Below are 11,919 nucleotides of genomic sequence, written 5' to 3'. Positions count from 1 at the left end.
TGGGTATAATATGAGTACGAATACTGATTGAATACGAGTAGAATTGTTGATGAAAACGAATGGGAATGTAATTGTAACCATTTTTGTTAAGTATGAGTGTTATGATATATGACTTGAAGTCTTTCAAATGTGTATTAATACATATAAATACACTACATATATATACATTTTAATTGAGTCGTTAACTCATCGTTAGTCGTTATATGTATGTGTTGTTTTAAAACCTTTAAGTTAACGATCTCGTTAAATGTAATTAATCCCATTGTTATTATACCTAATGAGATGTTAAATTGTTATGTTATCATGATAACATAGTGTGTTAATATATCTTAATATGATATAGAAATATTAAGACATTATTACAACGATAATCGTTACCTATGTATATCGTTTCGAAATCTATAAGTTAGTAGTCTCATTTTACGTATATAGTTCATTGTTAATATACATAATGAGATAATTAAATATCATTTCATCATGTTAAACATATATATATATATCCATATATATATTATCATGTCATATAAAAGTTATAACGTTCGTGAATCATCGGGCAAACTGGGTGATCAAATGTTTACATAGAAACCGTTTCAATTAATCAAGTCTTAACAAGTTTGATTTCTTAACATGTTGGAAACATTTATTCATGTAAATTTTAATCTCACATAATATATATAATCATGGAAAATCCGGGTTATGACAGTACCTACCCGTTAAGTAAATTTCATCCCGAAATTTTAGGCTGTTGTAGGTGTTGTCTCTTCTTCTGGAAATAAGTGCGGGTATTTCTGCTTCATCTGATCTTCATGCTCCCAGTTGAACTCGGGTCCTCTACGAGCATTCCATCGAACCTTAACGATTGGTATTTTGTTTTGCTTAAGTCCTTTAACCTCACGATCCATTATTTCGACGGGTTCTTAAATGAATTGTAGTTTTTCGTTGATCTTAATTTTGTCTAAAGGGATAGTGAGATATTCCTTAGCTAAGCATTTCTTCAAATTCAAGATATGGAAGGTATTATGTACACCAGCGAGTTGTTGCGGTAATTCAAGTCGGTAAGCTACCGGTCCAACACGATCAATAATCTTGAATGGACTAATGTATCTCTAGTTTAGTTTCCCCCGTTTACCAAAGCGAACAACTCCCTTCCAAGGTGATACCTTAAGCATGACCATGTCACTAATCTCAAATTCTAGATCTTTTCTTCTAACGTCTGCGTAGCTCTTTTGTCGACTCTGGGCGGTTTTCAACCGTTGTTGAATTTGAATGATTTTCTCAGTAGTTTTTTGGATTATCTCCAAACCCATAATTTTTCTATCCCCCACCTCGTTCCAACAAATTAGAGACCTGCACTTTCTACCAAAAAGTGCTTCGAATGGTGCCGCATTAATACTCGAGTGGTAAATGTTATTGTAGAAACACTCTGCTAATGGTAGATGTCGATCCCAACCATTTCCAAAATCAATAACACATGCTCATAGTATGTCTTCAAGCGTCTGTATCGTCCTTTCACTCTGCCCATCAGTTTGTGGATGATAGGCAGTACTCATGTCTAGACGAGTCCCCAATGCTTGGTGTAACGACTGCCAAAATCTTGAAACGAATCTGCCATCCCTATCAGAGATAATAGAGATTGGTATTCCATGTCTGGAGATGACTTCTTTCAAGTATAGTCGTGCCAACTTCTCCATTTTATTATCTTCTCTCATTGGTAGAAAGTGTGCTGATTTGGTAAGACGATCGACTATTACCCAAATTGTATCATAACCACTTGCAGTTCTCGGCAATTTAGTAATGAAATTCATGGTAATGTTTTCCCATTTCCATTCCAGGATTTCAGGTTGTTGAAGTAGACCTGATGGTTTCTGATGTTCAGCTTTTACTTTAGAACAAGTCAAACATTCTCCTACGTATGTAGCAATATCAGCTTTCATACCCGGCCACCAAAAGTGTTTCTTAAGATCTTGATATATCTTTCCTGCTCCGGGATGTATTGAATATCTGGTTTTATTTGCTTCCCTAATTACCATTTCCCTCACATTTCCAAACTTTGGTACCCAAATTCTTTCAGCCATATATCGAGTTCCGTCTTCCCGAATATTAAGTTGTTTCTCCGATCCATTGGGTATTTCATTCTTCAAATTTCCTTCTTTTAAAACACCCTGTTGTGCCTCTTTTATTCGAGTAATAAGGTTAGTATGAATAACTATATTCATAGCCTTTACTTGAAATGTCCCGTTCTTATTGATTAAAAACGTTCCATATTAATTGATTTCGTTGCGAGGTTTTGACCTCTATATGAGACGTTTTTCAAAGACTGCATTCATTTTAAAACAAACCATAACCTTTATTTCATCAATAATGAAAGGACCCGTCCTAATCCATCCAGACAAAGTCCATATTGATTATAAACGATTCACAACAGTTGATTACATCGCGAGGTATTTGACCTCTATATGATACATTTTACAAACATTGCATTTAACTTTAAAAGACAATCTTTCTTTCTAACGAAAATTGACAGCATGCATATCATTTCAGAATATATCCAACTATAATTGACTTAATAATAATCTTGATGAACTCGACGACTCGAATGCAACGTCTTTTGAAATATGCCATGAATGACTCCAAGTAATGTTTCTAAAATGAGCAAATGCACAGCGGAAGATTTCTTTGGTACCTGAGAATAAACATGCTTTCAAGTGTCAACCAAAAGGTTGGTGAGTTCATTAGTTTAACATAAATAATCATTTCATAATTTTAATAGACCACAAGATTTCTTATTTCCATTTCTCATAAACATACGTCCCATGCATAGAGACAAAAATATCATTCATATGGATTGAACACCTGGTAACCGACATTCACAATTTGCATATAAGAATATCCCCATCATTTCCGGGATCCTCCATCGGACATGATATAAATTTCGAAGTACTAAAGCATCTGATACTTTGGATGGGGATTGTTGGGCCCGATAGATCTATCTTTAGAGTTCGCGTCAATTAGGGTGTCTGTTCCCTAATTCTTAGATTACCAGACTTAATAAAAGGGGCATATTCGATTTCGATAATTCAACCATAGAGTGTAGTTTCGATTACTTGTGTCTATTTCGTAAAATAGTTATAAAAACATCGCATTTTTTCTCAGTCCCAAAAATATATATTGCAAAAGCATTTTAAAAAGGGATTAATGAAACTCACCTAATGTATTTTATAGTAAAAATACATATAACGATACTGAACAATGCAAGGATGGCCTCGGATTCACGAACCTATGTCATTAATATATATATTAACACATATAATTAACATGTAATAATAATTAAACCCGTTTGTATATATTAATTATATGTTACTTATTTAAAATAGCAGTGTAATATTTATATATAGTTATTATATATGTATTTGTTATATTTTCATATTAATAACTTTTGGTTGGTTTAAATAATGACTTTAATAATACTAAAATAGTGTTGATAATAATAATAACTAGAGTTAATAATGACAATACTAATTTGATAATAATACTAGTCATTTTATTTTTAGTAATAATAATGATAATAATAATATATTAAAATAATGATATTTATAATAATGATAATACTAGTAATAAAAATAATGATAATAATGATAATAATATTAATAAAATCATGTTTAATGATAATAATAATAATAAAAATAATAATAATAAATATTGATATACCTAGTGGGCTCTTGTGATTTATTGGACTTTACCCATCTCTACACCAAAAGAATCGGGCTTTGCCCAAGATAAAACCGATCAAAATAAAAAAAAAAATAGATTGTAGTCTCGATGCTGTAGTAGGGAAAGAAAAAAAAAAATTAGGTTTTGGTGAGTTTTGGGGTAGTTCAATTCACGAACCAGAAAAACACGAACAAAAGTGCTCGAGCAAATAAGAAGGCTTTACAACAGGAGCAGTTAATCGATGGTTTTGCTTTTAATCATCAACGTCGTCTGTTGTAGCAGCGAACAACAATCGATTCAAGGGTTCAAGGTTTCTTTGATTCATAAATCATCAATCGATTCAAGGGTTCAAGTTTTCTTTGATTCATAATTTATCAATCGATCGAGCAGCATTCTTCAAAGTTTAGTAAGTTTTCGATTCATCCTTGTCAGTCTCTATTATTTTCGGTAATCGTCATCAATCGTTCAAAGATTCTATTCAACAATTAAATCAAGTAGATAATCGATTCAATTATATTTTTATTAATTTTTTAAATCTTTTATATATATATATATATATATATATATATATATATATATATATATATATATATATATATATATATATATATATATATCCTGTGTTCTTATTTATCAAATTAAGGTAGCAATTAATAGTGTGCTTGGTGGTGAGAACTAGTTGAGCAGAACAGATAGCAGTAGCAGTGATTGGTGATCTTGTAGTGGTGATGTTTGATGTTTACAAGGGTGGTGGTGGCTTGAGGTGGTATTCTTTGAAAGTGTAAAAAAAATGACCAAAGTGTTCGTGAGGTTTGAGAATTTGTTGTGATCAGACGATTAAACAGGAATTAGCAGTTTAATGACAGTTTAATGATGATGATCAAATGGAAGCTGCACTTTGCGAAAAAGACGAGTTGGTAATCGGTTCCAGAGACAATGATGGTATTTGTGTTTTCTACTCTAAACTGATTATATTCGTAATATGTAATTATATATATTTATATTTGTTTGATTCATAATTTGTTAGATGATGGTGCAGTAGCTTACTTGTGTTTTATCGTAGATATAGCAGTAGAAGGTTGTCCGATTGTGGTTTTGTAGGTGGGGGCTAATCGTAAACAGAAGGTAGAAGGCAGCCGTCTTGTGATGGTGATCACATGGGTGGTGGTTGCATGGTGTTTATCAAGGTGGTGGTTTATGGTTTTTTTAATAGTAGGATAATGGAAAATAGCAGCATAGTAGCATCATTTTGGTGGTGTTTTGTTCTCAGTGATGGTGACGATTTGTTGTGATGGTGGGTGTTGTAAGTGGTTTTGTGAGGGTGATGGTCATGATCTCATCGAATAGTCACTCAAGACCCAACAAGTTTAGTAATGTTCTTGTTGGAGATAGATGTTATCATATATGTATCACATATATATATGAGATTTATGGGGAGGTGGTTTGATTGTAAACAAGAAAATATAAATAGAACATGCTGGTAGCAACGGTATTAATAAAATGGGTGTTTTGATATTAATCTTGGATAAGTAGCAAAATACAATTTGATTAGTGTTGTGGTTGTTTGGCTTGTCGAACCATAACAGCAGCAATAGATCAAGTGGTCTCGAACAAGATGAAACAAGGTAGATGATTGATGGTGTAAAAGGTGATGGTAATCTATAGTTTGGAGATGGGTATTGTCGTTACAAGAGGGAGAGAGAAAAAAAAAAATCTTGTGACTTAGTTTAATCATACATGAGGATAGAATTTTATATTAGTTAGATATCAAAAGTTATCAAGTCTAGTGATAAATCCTTACAATAATGGCCGACACATTAATTTTCTTTTTGAAATTCTATCTCAGTATATTAATTATTAACTATTTGTTTGGAATATAGATGAACACATAATTTCTTGTTTTAACTCTTGTGATGGGAAAAGAATTAAAGAATTGAAGATGACTAATCATAGATAATTTGACGTATATTGTATTTGTATGTCCTAATTATTTTGAAACTAAAATAAAATACAGATAATAAGGCAACTCAATTGTCAAGCACGTGATAATATTTATTAAATAAATGGGTTATGTATTATGTATTATATATTTAGTTTCACATTGAACTCATAATTAAATTTAATTATAATAATATCACATTTTATTAGTTATGTAATACTTACATTAACACTTATGGATATTTAATATTAATGTATATTAGATATATTACCACATACGTATAATATTAATTATGTACAGAATTCATATATATATTTGTTTAGATATTTAATTTAATAATATCTACTATTTTGTAATTTACTTATCATGTTTCAATCACATTATTAAATGGTATCATATTATTACAAATTAATATATACACACATTTATATATATATTCATTCATTTATTTTTTTTTATATATTTATTTACATATTTACGTATACATACTTGTTCGTGAATCGTCGGGCACAGTCAAAGGATGATTGATTACATGAATATAGATTTCAAAACTTTCGTGACTCTACATTACAGATTTTCGCTTATCGTGTCAGAAACATATAAAGATTAAAGTTTAAATTTGGTCGAAAATTCCCGAGTCATCACAGTACCTACCCGTTAAAGAAATTTCGTCCCGAAATTTGATCGAGGTCGTCATGGCTAACCATAAAAAATTTTTCATGACGAATATGAGTTGATAAATAGATTTTTATCATCATTGAGTAATATGGATAAAACCATTTGATTTTGTGAAGAGTACGAGTGAAGCTATCACAAAAGAATGAAGTGAAGTAAATAGAGGTTCATCTTAACTTTTGACGCTGACTTGGTTGAATTCCGGAATTCAAGGGATTTAAAGAAAATCTTCGAAATCTAAAAGATTTGGTCCTTCGATGAATAAGAAAAATTAAGATTTCTATAATTAAATGTGGTGATCTGCCTCGATTACCACGTCTGATTTTTTTTTTCCATTATAAATTTACCTTTTCCATTCCATTAGTTTTCACCACTTCTATACTCAATTCCCAAATTCCAAAAGATTTATGAAAAAGCCTAACCCTGTTCTGATCCTTGTTCTTATTCTAACTATCGTAATGATCGTTCTTCTTTTCTAACTCCCACCTGAAGAATCAACTTATTTCTATTATGCTTTAGGGATTATTGTATTTATAATCCTCCCGTGTCTTTATATTGCCATACGTACTGATATCCGCGGTTTGTAAATTTCGGTGTTGTCATTTGGGCTTTATATTTTCTCTTATATTTTGGATCTCTTTGCCTTTTTATTATCCTTTCGACCTCTAGTAAAGCGAGCAACGGTCCAGAATTCATAGATATGAATTTCGAAATGAACATAGTTAATGTTCTAAGAAAGAAATGGTAATTGCACGATCTTGATTCGTCAATTTACCAGAATATCCGGGAAAGATAGAACTATCAAGAAAATATGTTCTTGATATGTTTATATATCAGATAAAATGTAAGAGTCATGCAACATGGCACATGATGACGTTATAATCTGTGAATCATCATGTCCCATTTAGAAACTCAGCATGACTTACTGTAATATAATCACGTTGATCAAGTGTCATTATATTATACTATCTCATGCATCAGTTCCCAACATTACTTCAATAACATTCATATTTTAAGCTCGAAAGTTTACAGAATATAGAAGCTAACAGTTTCTATATGATATAACACTGATATCAGGAAGATATTAATGATTTCAGATAAAAATAGTTATGAAAATATCTTCAGAAATATGGAGGATATTTATAATGAAAGATACGATGATATCTTAGAATTTCTAATATCGATGGATGATGAAGAAGATTTATCCGTAAGGGTTTAGATTCAGAAGCAAGGTATTCGCTAAAGATTTCATCAGAAACAGAATCATTTGGATTCTTTGAAGTCAAACTTATTCCTTGTGATTTGTCCACGGCTTCCTTCATAGTTTCGCATAATCCGCTTTTCGGTACTAAATTTTCTATTGAATATTTCCAATATAATGATACACAGGAAGCACGAGGAGGTATATAATTTCGGACGAGAATATTTATGAAAATATCCTCAGAAATATCGAAGATATTGATGATGATATTTTGGAATTTCTAAGTTCGATGGATGATGGGGAAAGATTTTTCGCAAGATTTTAACATGAGTACGGAGCAAGATATTCATTGAAGGTTTCATCGGATCCAGAATTACCTGGATTCTTTGAATATATGGTATGGTCCTTGTATTTGTCCTTGGTCTCCTTTGTGGTTAGCTCAATCCGTTTTTCAGTTCCAACTTTTCTGAGCTTTTCCAACATACTATTCTTTATTATCAAACTTTCGATGATTAAGGTCGTTTAAGGTTGTCTATGGTTTCTGCTGCTTTATTCAGCTTTTTCAACATTCAGAGTATTGATTTGTGACTGAGTGCTTTTCAAAATTTCAGAATGAGAGATCATAATTCTAAGAGATAAATTGCTGTGAGTTTTCAAAGTACTGATTGCTGATTCCCGGTAATTGTTATGGCGGTTCTCGTTACAAGATGCGGATGAATACATGACGAGACTTCAATAGGTAATTATAGTAATTTGTCGGAGGGATTTAAACTAAGGAGCGACAAGGTTGCTGGTACATTTGCTGGTAATGTGGTGGAATATAAAAGGATTCTCCGGTATCAAAAGGGTAATTGTATATATCAGGATTATAGTAAGGCTACTTCGAATGAAAAGTCGAAGTTGATTTGCTGGAGCTGTGACAAAATTGACTACTTTGAAAAGGGATCGCAAAGTTATTTTTGCTAATAAATGCCAAAGGATCTGACGCGGCTACGTGTTAAACTTTTACTCAGTTGCCGAGAGTTTTTCAGGTGCATAACTATATACATAAATCTTTCCTTCCGTAAATGAAGTGCGGTTGGTTCATCCTCTCAATTGAGGTGTTTTCAAGAATCATGAAAGGTTTGAACGCAGATTGGAATCGTCAAGATACAAATGAGGTTTAAGATGAAATCAAGTGGCAAACTTGAAGAGATGTTTAGTTTCATATGTTATAATCAATATTTTAATTCATTCTTTTAATTGTCCAATCTTGATAATCCACAGTCGATATTCCACAGTTAACAGTCCAATAATTCATATATAGTTTAATATATAATATTCGAATTAATTAATATGTATCGCGACCCGTGTACATGTCTTAGACTCGATCACAACTCAAATTATATATATTATTGTAGAATCAACCTCAACCCTGTATAGAGAACTCGATCATTACTACATATAGAGTGTCTATGGTGATTCCAAATAATATATATAGATGCGTCGATATGATATGTCAAAACCTTGTATACGTGTCCCGATAATTAAAGTGCGTAAAATAAATAACAGAAATTAAATGACGATAAATTAAATGCGTAAAGTAAATAACAGAAATTAAATAACGATAAATAAAATTGCGATAATTAAATTGCAATAAATAAGCTGCGATAACTAAAATGTAATCAGTTAGCTAGGAACAGTTAGCTAGGAACAATTAGCGTGGATTCTTAACAAAATTTCAATTACTTAATTCGTTTGTTTCTACAACTTTTATTTTGTCCAATGTTTTCTTCATTATGCCACTTGTTGGATTGTGATAAATCAAAATCCAAATATGAAATTGAATAATAATAAAAAAATGGTTATTCTGCGATGAACGGATTTGTATCTCTGTAGATGTAAGTAGGATAGTAAATGGATGTTGAATCAGATTCGAAGAATGTACAGTATAACCTATTAAAGTGAAATCTAAATATTCCTCGGGTATTACCTAACCGTTAAAATATTTTCTCCATTAACAGTTTATATGAAAGAATTTTTAATTACAATCTTTATGAAAATATACTTACAGATATATTTTCTTCAGATGTAATCGTAGATTTAATGAGTTAATATTATATTAATCTCATTTGATTTACCGTTAGAACTAGAATATATAATCTCTAAAACATTGAAGATTACATAATTGTCATGTCGAACGAAGATAAATGATGTAGAACGATTCGCAGATTGATGATTATGCTCGAGGTACATAATTAGATGTTGAGGTGTATGATGTGAACTTGAGTTGTTTGTGGTACTGGTATTCATGTTGGTGCTGGTGATGTTGCTGAAGCTGGTACGTTTTGCACCATATTCTCCAAATTGATTACTAGAGCGCGAAGTTCATTGACTTCTTGTATTACTCCGGGATGATTGTCGGTCAGAACGAGCGGATGAATAAGGTTTAGAATCTGGGTTATGATATAGTCGTGGTGAGATATTCGAGAAATGAGGGTGAAAATGGTGTTACGAACAGGTTCGCCGGTAAGTGCTTCAGGTTCTTCGCCAAAAGGTGAATTCGGTTAGTGGAAGGGATTGCCTTCTGCGCGTCTCCATTGATTAAGTCGACTACGAATCCATCAGATGAATTGGGGATGACTGATTGGTTGATTCATTCTGCTGACGTTGCTTCCGGAGCTTAGATGACTATCCATTCGGAATAACTTTCGGGATAACTATCGGAATAGTTGTCGGAATTCGAGGAACTCGAACTAGTTGAAGGATTCATCTCGTACGATCAGATGAAGGATTTTCGATAAGAAATAGATTATGGGATGTAGATTAGTACCCTGCAATACATAATTTACATATGCATATATAATACTAAAAATCCCATAAGTTATGGAGGAATCTACGGAAGCTGTCAGGCAAAGGTAATAGTAACAGATATGCTAAGATATGAATTAGCAGATATGCTAAGATATGAATTTGTCTATACACTATTAATGCAATCAATGCAGTAAGATGTGTCTAGACTAAGAATGATAAGCAGGTAATTTCCTAAGGATGATAAGCAGATGATTTCCGACACGAAGTGATAAGCAAAACTTTTGACATGCAGGCACGGTCGAAGTCCAGACTCACTAATGCATCCTAACAACTATCAGTTAGACACACTAATACAAGACATGGTTCGCTAAGACCACCGCTCTGATACCAACTGAAAGGACCTTCCTAATCCATCCGGACGAAGTCCATATTGATTATAAAAGATTCACAACAGTTGATTACATCGTGAGGTATTTGACCTCTATATGATACATTTTACAAAAATTGCATTCAACTTTAAAAGACAATCTTTCTTTCCAACGAAAATTGACAGCATGCATATCATTTCAGAATATATCCAACTATAATTGACTTAATAATAATCTTGATGAACTCGACGACTCGAATGCAACGTCTTTTGAAATATGCCATGAATGACTCCAAGTAATGTTTCTAAAATGAGCAAATGCACAGCGGAAGATTTCTTTCGTACCTGAGAATAAACATGCTTTCAAGTGTCAACCAAAAGGTTGGTGAGTTCATTAGTTTAACATAAATGATCATTTCATAATTTTAATAGACCACAAGATTTCTTATTTCCATTTCTCATAAACATACGTCCCATGCATAGAGACAAAAATATCATTCATATGGATTGAACACCTGGTAACCGACATTCACAATTTGCATATAAGAATATCCCCATCATTTCCGAGATCCTCCATCGGACATGATATAAATTTCGAAGTACTAAAGCATCTGATACTTTGGATGGGGCTTGTTGGGCCCAATAGATCTATCTTTAGAGTTCGCGTCAATTAGGGTGTCTGTTCCCTAATTCTTAGATTACCAGACTTAATAAAAGGGGCATATTCGATTTCGATAATTCAACCATAGAGTGTAGTTTCGATTACTTGTGTCTATTTCGTAAAATAGTTATAAAAACATCGCATGTATTCTCTGTCCCAAAAATATATATTGCAAAAGCATTTTAAAAAGGGATTAATGAAACTCACCTAATGTATTTTATAGTAAAAATACATATAACGATACTGAACAATGCAAAGATGGCCTCGGATTCACGAACCTATGTCATTAATATATATATTAACACATATAATTAACATGTAATAATAATTAAACCCGTTTGTATATATTAATTATATATTACTTATTTAAAATAGCAGTGTAATATTTATATATAGTTATTATATATGTATTTGTTATATTTTCATATTAATAACTTTTGGTTTGTTTAAATAATGACTTTAATAATACTAAAATAGTGTTGATAATAATAATAACTAGAGTTAATAATGACAATACTAATTTGATAATAATACTAGTCATTTTATTTTTAGTAATAATAATGATAATAATA

The sequence above is a fragment of the Rutidosis leptorrhynchoides genome, chromosome 8, assembly GCF_046630445.1.
Source record: "Rutidosis leptorrhynchoides isolate AG116_Rl617_1_P2 chromosome 8, CSIRO_AGI_Rlap_v1, whole genome shotgun sequence".
Taxonomy (NCBI): domain Eukaryota; kingdom Viridiplantae; phylum Streptophyta; class Magnoliopsida; order Asterales; family Asteraceae; genus Rutidosis; species Rutidosis leptorrhynchoides.
Note: the sequence above shows the minus strand (reverse complement) of the source record.